The following is a 12,374-nucleotide window of genomic DNA, read 5'->3' on the forward strand; positions in this document are numbered from 1 at the left end:
TTTTAACCTTGGTGTTTCCACAGTGCAATATCAAAGCATGATTTGTGAGCTTGCTCCATTTTATATATGGTTAAGAACAACCCTCTGTCTGTGTGCTTTGATAAAGTGTCAGAGCATAACGCAGCACAAGAGGAAAAGGGGGCTTTTATTGTCTTCATCAAGAATGGCTTTGTAAATCTAAAATGGGAGCAGCAATACCAGCAAAGCCGGCTGATTGAAATTAACTACTGGCCTCTGTTGGCAGATTCATGCTGCTGGAAAGGCCATTGTCAGGGAATGCTCTCAAGGGTGGAATCTTTTGATCTGCTTTTCAGATAAGAATATGTGTCTGTTGCCAGTATCAATACCCCATCACTGAAGCTTATCCCCAAGAGAAACAAGAAGGGTTTGTTCCACTATGTTCTGAACCTACAATTGCCACTATCCTTACTGCTTTAACCTGTTTCATAGGTGAAGAATTTAGAGAGGGCAAAGACCGTGAAGTATCTCAGAATACGATCAAGTCCTTTCACTGAATTCACTTCATGGCAGAGAACACTACTGTTGTGTCCTCTGTGAGGTCTCTGTGGACAGAAAGATTTCCCCACCAGACCACAATGTGCTTAAGCGCCTATCTCATAAAAGAACTGTAGAATCTCTTTTTGCACATCATCCATCCCTTTTGCTTTACACAGAAGAAACTGAGCCCCAGAAAATGACATGTTTTAACCCAGATTCCCCAGATATTTAGTGGTAGACTCAGACCTTAGAAACCAGCACAGTTTCTTCCCCAAATGTCAAGCTGTCACATTAGTTCTTAAAGCATTTAAATGTGTGATGATATTTGCAAACTTACCACTTCCCCAGAAGCCAATAATAAAACTTCGTGTGGAGGCTGCACTTTTCCTCGGGGCTTCTCAGCAGTGCTCGGTTTTCACCCGGCCATCTAGACATACCACCTTAAATCAGAAGAAAATTCATATTACAGTCCTGCCATTTACCAGCTCTGTGATATCTGGCAAGATATTTAACCTCTCTGTGTCTTACTGATCTCTTGGACAAATAAAATATCTCACAGGGCTATCTGGAGGGTTGAAAGAATTAATACCTACTAAGCACTAAAAACAGTATCTAGCACATAACAAGCACAATATAAGTGTTAGCTCATATTATTCCTTCCATTCCTTTCTCAGATTATTCAGTGAATCTGGGGTATCACTCTACAGTTTTGTGATATTTTGTTCCTTCATAAATTCTAAGTGTTTTATAATTCTTGATTCCTTCACAGTGAATATACTGTAGAGTTCCTCTAGCTCATTTTGAACACAAACATGGGGCATTTGGAAAAGGTGCCTTTTTATATACATTGGGAAAAAAAACCCAAAAAACACCAACATCTATCATTGCACTCACATTTTGATTCTTTTTGAGTAATTCACAGACTTAAGCTATCTCATTCCCAGGAAATGGAACCAAAGGTTGCTGACTGAAATTTCACTGTGCTTTCAACCTTTGAAGTATGAGAAGCACCATGGAATGCCAAGATCAAGTACTCTGTGGTCAGTGCACAAAGTAAACTTTATTATGGATTTTATAATGTTCCCAATGGAGATGCAATCATTAAGTTTCCTTTTAATAACAGAGCAGTACGTTTCTCTTGAACCTGGTTTGACCAATCATTAAATGTGTCTGGTCAAGGAATGCGCTTGGATAATATGAGATCCCAGGCTATAATCAAACAAAGAGTTGACTCTCTTTGTTTCCTTAGATTTAGCTAAATGGAACTTCCTATTCTAAGGAAGCCTCTTTAAATGATATGTGCTTCTTAATAAATAAAGTGCTGCTGATTCAACTATAAATTAATTTTTGGTATGAAATTTGAAATTACATGATGGTTTAAATAATATGGAGGAAGGGTAAAATTAAGTGGAAAAATCATGTTTAGCAAAACATAGCTTAGACTTGCTCAGTTTCCAAATTGAGGTTAATTGTTTAAGGACCCTAAAGACATTATCTTCTTAGTGGTAGCTGGCCATTATTTTTCAGCACCTAGTAAGATGTGAGTGTGTGTGTACGTGTGTGTGTGTAAATGGTGTAACCCAACTGCACAGCATAAATAATCATTTGGCAAACTGATGTAGAGTATATGGAAAGACAATACTACTCCAGTGTCTTCTTTGTGGGGCAATATAAGAATTTTGTTTAAAACAAAGCAGTAGCTATGTATTGTTTAGTAAGTTTTCTCTTTCTTTTTTTTGAATGGGGACACACATTCATGAAGGGTCAGTCTATCAATTCTGTTCAGTATTCCCCAAAACAAAACTATCAAGCATATTTTGCATAGTTTTCCCTTTTTCCCACTGAGGCCTGAGGAGACATCGGCATTATACCCCTGGCCACTCTGGCACTGACCACAGAGGGACAAAGACTGAAGGAGACTGAAGTCCCACCTGGTCACAAAAGTCAGGTGATGTCAAGGCTTACCTTCCATAACCTTCTTTCCTCTCATTTGAGATTCTTCCTAGTGGAGGGTTTGTCATTTTCAGGAGGAGATTACTTTAGCAAATGAGCTCTAAGAACAATGAGCTTGAGGTTTAAAATAAAATTCAAGGATGTTCTTAATAAGGTTGTATACTGTTAATCCATGGTTTTCTGCCAAGTAGTGTCTCAAATGCCTCTTTAGGGATTTATTCTACTTTAGAAAGATGTCAGATATAAATATTTAAGTATATAGAGATTTTGTCTTTGACCTAATGAATTTACATTTTGTTTAGATAGTAGTCTTAGAAATGTGATTATTATAGAATGGATAGACACTGGAATGCAAAGAAAAGCAATAAAGTCACATTATTTTTTTGCCTAATGGAGTTCTCAAAGATTAAAAGGCCTGATAACCATTAGTGTGGGCGTGTAAAATGGTCATTCTCATACATTGCTAGGAGGAGTATAATTTGATCCTTTCTTTAAGGGAAGGAATTTGGCAATATACATTAAGAGCCAGAGAAGGGTATAAACACCAACCCATAAGTCCCACTTCTAGGGAATTATCCTAAGGATATAATTGGCCAATAGCACAAAAATGTATATGCAAGAGTCTACAGCTTATAAAAGTAGAAAACCGGAAAAAAAAAAAGTATCCAATAACAAGGATTATTTAAACAGGTACCTTTATACGATGGAATGCTATGTAGCTGATAGACATGATTACATAGACGTACATTTACCAATTTGGAAAGATAGTTCTGAATGATCATTAAGTAAAAACAGTCCATTATAAATCAAACTCTAATATGATACTGTTATAAGAGGGAAAAATAGTATATGGATAGGTATGAATTGAAGACACGCACTAAAATGTTATCTATGATTGTCTTTGGATATTGAGTATTTATTTTTTATTTATATTTCCTAACGTCTCTACAATTAGTATGCATTACTTGAGTATAAAAAAATAAAGAATGGGATATATTTTTGAAGGGAATTAATGGTGTTTGGAGATACAATGATGTCATCATATTTATTTCAACTTACTGGAATGAAAATATTGTTTCATTCCATATAATTTGCGTGTTATCATGAGGAACATTGTTTTTTTAAAGACTCTACTTGGAGAAATCAGAACTACAGAGAGAAGGAAAGGGAATGGAGAGGAGAGGAGAGAGAGAGGGGGAGGGAATGATTGAATTTAATGCAATGGTGCTTTTGCAGGCTTGAAACTGTCAGATCTAAGTTGAACTCCTGGCTATTACCCTTAGGTTTGTTTAAACTTGTAAAAACCACTTTAGTCCCTTAAGTTTCAAAATTTTAATCTGTAAATTGAGAGTCAATAATATTCACAGGACTATTATGAGGATTAAGTAAGAGGTATAAATCAAAGTGTCTTGCTCAAAAAGGGTATGTGATAAATACCTAGAGTGAGTGGGTAATATATACTGGACACAGAGTTACGTACTTTATGTACATTATTACATTTGTAATAATATGTCACAACAACCCTAACACACGGGCATTTTATCTCCATTTTGCAGATGAGGAAATAGAGTTGTAGGGAATTTAAGAAACTTGCCCAAAGCCAGAGAGCTGGAAAGAGAGATGGGGATTGGCATGAAACTGCCCAAAATGGAAGCTCCATATTAGATAGTAACAAACCAGGTCCTCAGTCCCTCCATCCATCCTCCTCTCCCTCCCCTACTCCTGCACACCCTCTCTCCAAAAAAGAGAAAAGCAGATCACTTAAACTCAAATTTGTATCCTTAAAAAGGCTGAGTTGTTCAAATTCTTCATAAAACTCATTTCATTCTACAAGCTAGTCTTGAAAACATTCAAGTCCAGAGGAAAGATAGCTGAAAGACAATACATGCTGTTTCTTATATATTCTGTATAAACTTCCCTTTCTGAAGTTAATTTTTTATGTTTTATTTTTCATTGCAAATTTAATCTGATCCTGATACCCAAATACCTACTGTATTTCCCTACAAATATTCTCTAATACAGTCCCAAAGGATAACTTTCTGGGTTTTTTTGTGTCGTTTTCTTTTTCAACTCAGCCTGTGCTTTTTCACACTGGAATACTTTTTTTTATCTCCAATCTGTTCAAAAATAAAGCTACTTCTAGAATATAGAAATCTTAACTCCAAAATAACACGAATTAAAATAAAAGATTTGATTCAGACCCAAATATTCTGTATGTAGTCTGTCATTTTTTTATTTTCATTATAAACTGTATGTAAATAAGTATATGCATAATCATGATTCAGAGCTTCAGAAGGGTTGTTATGTATCAGACAAATGGCCAAGCACAATCACAGCTAGCATGTACCATGAAATACGGCTGTGACATTACTGTGGTAGTACATTAAGATCAAAGCCATTGCATAAGACCTATAAGAATTCATCAGTCAACATGATGCTATCAAACAGTTCCCAGACCACAAGCCCCGCCATCACATGAACCATGGCAATATGCATGATCATAAAAAGGAGCAATTAAAATCCTTTTAGAACACTCTGTATTAGGTTGCTTCTGATAGCCAGGCTTCTGGAGAAATATGTTCTATTCTTCTGCTACTTTACTCACATTCTTTATGTTATCTATAAACCCCATCCTAAAGTCCCTTACAATTTCCGCATATTGAAATTATACTCATCATCTTTGCACATGGCATTTCTTTCATGGAACCTGTCCTGTTGCCTTGTGAAAGAGATTTCTTCCTCCTCTGCACCCATGTAGCAACTTATCTCTTAGGTCACTTGCACTGTACTTGCCCTATAGGACTACAATCCCTTAGAGGGAAATCTGGGGACTTCTGAAAAGTAATACCATAGCATGGACCATATATGACACAGCACATCCAGCAAGCAGTGAGGTGCTCAGTGGGTCACAAATGACCTTGTTAATAATGCAATCATCTTCACTGTACCCTTAGAAGAAGAAAGAAATCTGTACACAAATAAAGGGAAAAGCCTTCTTTACCCCCAAAGCCAGAATCTCCTGCGTGAGGAGAAAAGGCTTCTTCAATATGCTCAGAGGCCTGGTATTCAGAGTCAATCATTTCTTCCACACTAATCACTTGAGAAGGGATTACATGAGTTGAGCACGAGGGGGCCGTGAATACCCTCAGATCATACAACCTCATACAACAAAATAAGCATGAGGCAAAGAGCTCTGTAAGTACCTAGATTAAGTCTCCCAACAATTGGCAAATTACTAATAACAGGCCTTTTGTTCCTTTTGCAAGCGGTCAAAATAATGAATAATAGAGTGTTATGCCAAGTCGACTAATAGCCAGTTCACGTGAGATCATTTAAAACAGGAGAAAATGATGCTTGAAAAGGTCGCTGATGAGATTTTGCTTTTTCCTAAGAGACTCTAGATAGCATTCTGCGGCAGCATTTTAAAAACCACTTTCCAAAATTGGGCACCCTCATTATCATGCATTATATTTGTACTCTCCACTTAGGTTGCTTTGAAATAGAATGACACCCAGTTGTGTTTTTTACATTAAATGCACCTTCTCTCACATTTGATCTCTCCCTTTGTGATAGTCATTTTATTTCACAGCAACCACATTTCTTTGTCTGTATTTCACTGACTGTAGTTTTCAAATTATGCAGAGACGGCCATTTTGGCTGTTACGGACAGAGAGAAACTGAAAGTTTGCCTGCCAGGTCCAGCATCACTCAGCTAGCACCAAAGTACGTAAATCAGCACAGGGGCTTTGAGTTGGGTCATTTCCATCCAGGGCAAAAGAGACACACTGGAGAGTAAAGCCTGCTGTTGTTTTTATTTATTTTCTGGCCATTGTTGTTTGTTTTTAATTGAGTGAGATTATATTGCAGACAAAAGGTTAATTTTGCCAGACCTAAAAGGAGTGAGGTCATTCTGTGAGCCCTTGGGTATAATGTTACCTCTAGACAGAAAATGGTGGCGCCTAAGGGTCAACTTCAGAGGCCTAGAACTAGACAGGAAATGGTATATAAACACTGCACTCTGAGGAAACATATTTATGACTAACGCATCCAATTCATAGTAATATTGTGGGGCAATCTTGAGGTTTCAAACTCCTCAGTAACCAGCTTCATCCCGGGCCACAAAATATCCTAGGCCTATTTCATTGGCTTATGCGGAGCAAGAATTCACAGGAATGAGGGAAAAATATATATTAAAGTCCTGTGTATATTTTAATCCATTCAAATATGTTATATTAATACATTAAATATAAATATCAAATGTATTACTATAATGCTACAGTACTTTATATTAATAAATATGATAATGTCCATATATTTAGTAAACAAATATGGATGCCAATGGTTGGGATTGTGTTGCTATGCAAATAATCAGAACTTACTTTATCATTTTTACCATAACTCATTCAAGAATGTGAGCTACGTTGGCATTCCTCACCAACTTATGTCACCTAGTAACAAAAATCCACCAACATTTAAAAAAAACTCAAAGTAAGCAAACTAAGGTTATTAATACATGTGGACAATTCATCTACTTGCTTTAGCAGGCTCTGAGGGAGTTGCTATGTTCTATAACATAGTACAGCAGTTCACTCATAAGTAATCAAGAAAAGTTTAAATTATCCACTTTATTTAAACACATATAAGATGTCAAAAAAGTGTATAATACAACTTATGACCAGTTCTATGAAATTATTAAAGCAAAACACAGCAAGGGACCAGTTTCACCTGGAAAACCCATTAATGTAGAAAACCTCATTCTTCAATGATGTGTCATCATACTTACGTTGTCTTACATATTTAAGATGTCAGGGGAATTCTGAAATGCTATGGGAAATAATTAGCCTAAGACATTCTTAAGGAGAAATGGGGTTTCAGGTTCTCAAATTAGGAAAGTGAAATCCTAAGAGTCCCCTTCAGGTGGATGTGAAGAGGGCATCTGAGTGTCATTCACAGGCCTCTGAACTGCTACAGTCACCCCATCTTCCCTTTGGGAGACAGGCACCTGGGAGAGCACTGAAGCATGAGCCCTCCATTCTTGGTCAGGAGTTGGGGATGGTTATCCCCCTTGTAACCAAAACAGTGCTCCCCATCAGTGCCACCCAGAGCTCCAGTCATCCATCATCACTGCAGTGGCCCTCCGGACCAGAGAAATCAACAGGAAGAAAACCAGAGCCCTGAGAGCATGTCCTGCTTTCTCCACTAGTTATTGCCTGCGAGAAAGAGGCAATTCCAGAGTTAATTTAATTCATCCAGTTATTAGAAAATGGATCTCATGCTATTCCCAAGTGGGAAGCAGAAAAAGAGAGAAACTAACAATGATCTATTAAGTGTATACTGTACCATAATGACATTTATAATAATGGTTTTGACTATTCCCAGGGACTTTACATGGTTCTTTAAACTCATCCTCTAATTTAATCTTTAAAATAACCTTCCAAGGTAGGTATTATTGTGTCTACTTGACATAGAAGAAAACTTAAAGAGGTTAAACATTTTTGCCAAGGATCACAAAGCTAGTAAGCTGAAAAATTAGGATTCAAACCAGCTCCATCTGACTGCAAAAGTCAGTAATGGTGAGATTACTCAGTCAGTGGAGACGTGGAGATGTGGATCTCTAGTTTCCGGATCTCTGTGTTGCTCTCTTTCTTTAACACTTCAGTACCACCACACTAGCTCCAGTTTCTACATAGCAGGCCTAGTAGTCCGAGAATACCAGAATGGGAAGAACTCCCAAAGAGAAACAAGGGTTCTTAGGCTTCGAGGGAGCCACGGTCCCCGTGGAGAATCTGATGAGTATTACGGTCTCTCGCCTCAGAAAGACATGTGCACCTCAATTCTTGTTATTCACTGGAGTTACGTTCTATACAGTCACCAGGAACACTGAATTAGCGAATACTAAACCATCACTAGGGGGAACGCAGGGTTAGGTTCCTGTGAGCGTCTGGACACAACATTTTCATCAACCAATCAATACATAACTTTGTTTTATGTGTGTTTCTGTTTAAAGACACCTTATTTAATATATACTGTTGATTCATTAACATTGAACCCACAGTCAGAGCACCATAACTCATGCCAGAATGAAGCTTATCTGGCACATATATTTTCTCCATAAGGCACAGCACAGCCTTCTTGCTCTTGGAAACACGAGACAACACTTTAGCAGTATGCTTGGGGGTCATTTCAAACAGGAAAATCACCCATAGAAAGCACAAAATTATGAAAAACATGGCACCAAACAGACTATGAAAAAGGCATGTTTACAGTCTGAGCACTGAAACAGGAAGGTAAGGGTTGCCTTGATGGACCTTAGCTGGGAGTGTATGTTGGGCAACTTCAAATTTCTGCTGCTCTGTGCATGTCTGCTAACGACTACAGAAGCACTATGAGTATTGATTTGGAGGTTACAAAAAATTTTATTAAGTAGGCAAATTTTCATATACAGAATCCATGAATAATGAGGACTGACTGTGTGCATGTAGGATTTCATATAATTCCACAGGATATATGGACTGCACCAAGTACACACATCATCTTTTTATAAATGCCTGATCTAGAACAACTCATTGTACACATCGGTCCCTGAATATGGGGAGAACACTTTAGCATGAAAACAAGGTATAGTTTTGGATAATAAAGAAAATGTCAACAAGATTCCATGAATACACATTAGTAAAATTGATTTGAAAGAATAAAATGAGCAAATAAATTAAACTTTATTCATATGAAAGTTCAGGGAATGTATGATGTTTGCTTGTTACTGTATTAACTTTAAAATCACAAGCATTATCTTCTGTTAAAATCTGCTCAATGCTTTAAAGGATACTTTTGTACTCTAAGAAAATGTCTACAAATAATCCCCAGGTGTAATACTCTTACTTAGAAAAACTGAACTAGGTTGTGATTAATAGTTGATTTTGGTGAGATGAGCAAGCAGAAGCAACTAAATGTCTCTAATCTTGGTCTCCCAAACAATGCATTATTATACCAGTCAGCGGCACTCTCAATCCAAACAAGCCACTGTAAGTTCCAGAAACCTGACCATGAGCATATACTGACAAAGGATCATGGAGAATACAAAGACAAAAGCACTAACCCCAGGGGTCTCCAATCTCCTCAGATATAGGAATAGAGTAAGAGAGAGTGCTAACATAGGTAAAACAATTAATTTGTCTTGGAACATACTTCTCTTTTTCTGCCCCACTCCTCTTCTCTCCAGTGAAATGTTCAAATGTACACACACACACACACACTCACACACTCATGCACACTACTCATACAGCACTGGGAAGCTCTCTGTCGCCAATTTTACCTTCTGAAATCCTATGTATCCTTGAGTCCTAGCTTCTTCAGTAAACCTCTTCTATCCCTTAGCAATGCATGATTTCTCCCTACTCTGACCATTTCAGTCTCTCCCTTATTGACCTTATTTTGTAAATATTTTTGTGCTTACCTTAAACAAACCAAATACAGAATGGCAAGACCAAGGACAGTGGGCAAATGCCTCATGCATCTTGATATATCCAAGAGGCCTGATATACCTCATTGCTGTATCTTAATTGCTAGCAAAATGCCAACCACGGACAAGGTAATAAATATCTTTTGGATGAATGAAGGAACGAATAAACAAGAATGAGTCGACTCATAACTACCATAGTATGGTTATTTAGAAGGCATAAACATGGCCAATTATAAAGACCAGAAGTTCCAGTCTGGTATAATTTGGCTGCATTTACAGCATCCTAGACTTATGTTTATAATCAAATTTCAATTGATGTGAACCTGACTTCATTCATTCAACATGCATTCAGTCAATGTGTGCCGAGCACCTGGTCTGGGCAAGGCTCTGTGCTAGGAGTCAGGATACAGCAATGAACAAAACAGGTATCAGGGCCCCTGCTTCATTAAAATGTGGAGATGAACATAAAAACAGGCATCAACCAGTGAGTGTCAATGAATTCAAAGCCATGTTCTCTGGACTATTCAAGAAAACTTGGCTAAAATATCCAGGAAATAACTATCATGAAATAAAGTTATTTCAGGCTGGCTTTCCCTCAAGGCTTATCTGTAAGACACTGTAATATAGTACATGTCGGAAGGGGAGTGAGAACACTCCACCTGAGAAATCTGTGCCATTCTTTCAGCCCGAACACTGTTTATCTTGAAAATGTACTGCTCCTGGCCTTGCTCCAAGGCAAGCAACCCAATGATTCATTGAGGTTTTACTCTTTGGGGATCAGTTTTAAGCTGCAACGGCAAACAGGCTGTCCCAATAAAAACATGCTTTAAGGAAAGAAAATCCCATATTTTTCTCCTAAAAGACAGAAGTCTCATAAATTTTGGAGTTAAGAAATTCCTCTACTCAAGTGGCACAGCCTAGATTTCTAATAAACATGATGTCTGAGATGGAAAATGCCGACCTGCTCTTCAAAACTAAAAAATAATCCTAAATCTAGATTTGGATTTAAACTTAAAACATAATTTTGGAGTGAACAGAGAAAGAGGGCATTAATATTCCCATATTAAAGGAAACTGAGATAAATCAGGACAAATGATGATTCCAGCTTCACTATTCTTCCTTCAGTGAGAATTTTCACAACCTTCTCTGTCCTTATGCCCTTTCCATGCAAACTGAATTGATTGCTTAAGCTATATGGTGAGACTCAAATGAATGGGCTGCCATAATGTCAGCTTCAAAAAATTAACTAATTGGATGGACTGAATCTTTTTATAGCAAGATAAAACAGATAAAACATCAGATACAGCTTCTCACAGTAAAGAGAGAAAAAAAACAGAGAGAGAGAAACAGTATTACCTATCATTCTAAACCAAAGAACCAGTCCAAACAATTCCATTTTATGGCAAAATGTTATGCCCTTCTAAAAAATAATAATAAAATAAACAAAATCCTATTAGATGTGGGACACAGTATAATAATTTTTTTAAAAAGTTTGATTCCAGGCTTCCCTGGTGGTGCAGTGGTTAAGAATCTGCCTGCTAATGCGGGGGACACAGGTTCGAGCCCTGGTTTGGGAAGATCCCACATGCCACGGAGCAACTAAGCCCATGCACCACAACTACTGAGCCTGCGCTCTAGAGCCTGCGAGCCACAACTACTGAGCCCACGCACCACAACTACTGAAGCCCACATGCCTAGAGCCCGTGCTCCACAACAAGAGAAGCCACTGCAATGAGAAGCCTGTGCACTACAATGAAGAGTAGCCCCCACTCGCTGCAACTAGAGAAAGCTCGCACGCAGCAACAAAGACCCAATGCAGCAAAAAATAAATAAAATAAAAAATAAATTTATAAAAAAATAAAAATAAAAATTTGATTCCCTTATACAACATAAAAATATTTTTCCTCAACTATATGAATTAGAATATTTTAAGATTAAATTCCTTGGCATCATTTACATTCTAAAACTGAATAAAAAATAGACAAAATTGAAATTTGCTGATTATTTGCTGTTGTAAAATATAAACTATTTACATATTAAAGATCAATATCCCTACCTTTAATCACTTGAATTATAAATCTATAAATATATTTAGTTCAGACAGTTCTTTAGGGAAAAATATCAATCTATTTTTAGATAATACATATTGATAATACATATTCTCCTTACATGGTTAGCATGTATAAAACTATCATAACTATATACATGTTATGTAGTTACGAGAAATATTAGGGAAGATCAAGTAATGTGACTAAGAAAAGAGTAAGATATAGGTATCACTGGCAACTTTCAAGAACTCAAAATATTACTACACATAAAGCAATGAATCCCAAGGTCAAATATAAAACATCCTAAGGGGTCTCAACTTATCTCAAATGCTGTCCTAATATTCTCCAACCAAGATTAATGTATTTAACTTAAAGAAAAATAAAAAAGCCAGATGACAAAATGCTTTTGACAAAAA

The 12,374-nt window shown here is 37.1% G+C and overlaps 1 long non-coding RNA gene across 2 annotated transcripts in view; it reads right to left on the reverse strand.

Moving 5' to 3' along the window:
* Nucleotides 1-818: 818 nt before the first annotated feature.
* The window catches only part of LOC113633388 (uncharacterized), an 83,563-nt gene continuing 72,007 nt past the window's right edge, over nt 819-12,374 (reverse strand). For both annotated transcript variants that reach the window (XR_003438179.1, XR_003438178.1), the window contains exon 3: nt 819-938. This is a non-coding gene — a long non-coding RNA (uncharacterized LOC113633388). The remainder of the gene's footprint in view (nt 939-12,374) is intronic.

The sequence above is a fragment of the Aethalodelphis obliquidens genome, unplaced genomic scaffold, assembly GCF_003676395.1.
Source record: "Aethalodelphis obliquidens isolate GAN/ISIS:26980383/991018 unplaced genomic scaffold, ASM367639v1 scaffold2, whole genome shotgun sequence".
In the NCBI taxonomy this organism is placed as follows: domain Eukaryota; kingdom Metazoa; phylum Chordata; class Mammalia; order Artiodactyla; family Delphinidae; genus Aethalodelphis; species Aethalodelphis obliquidens.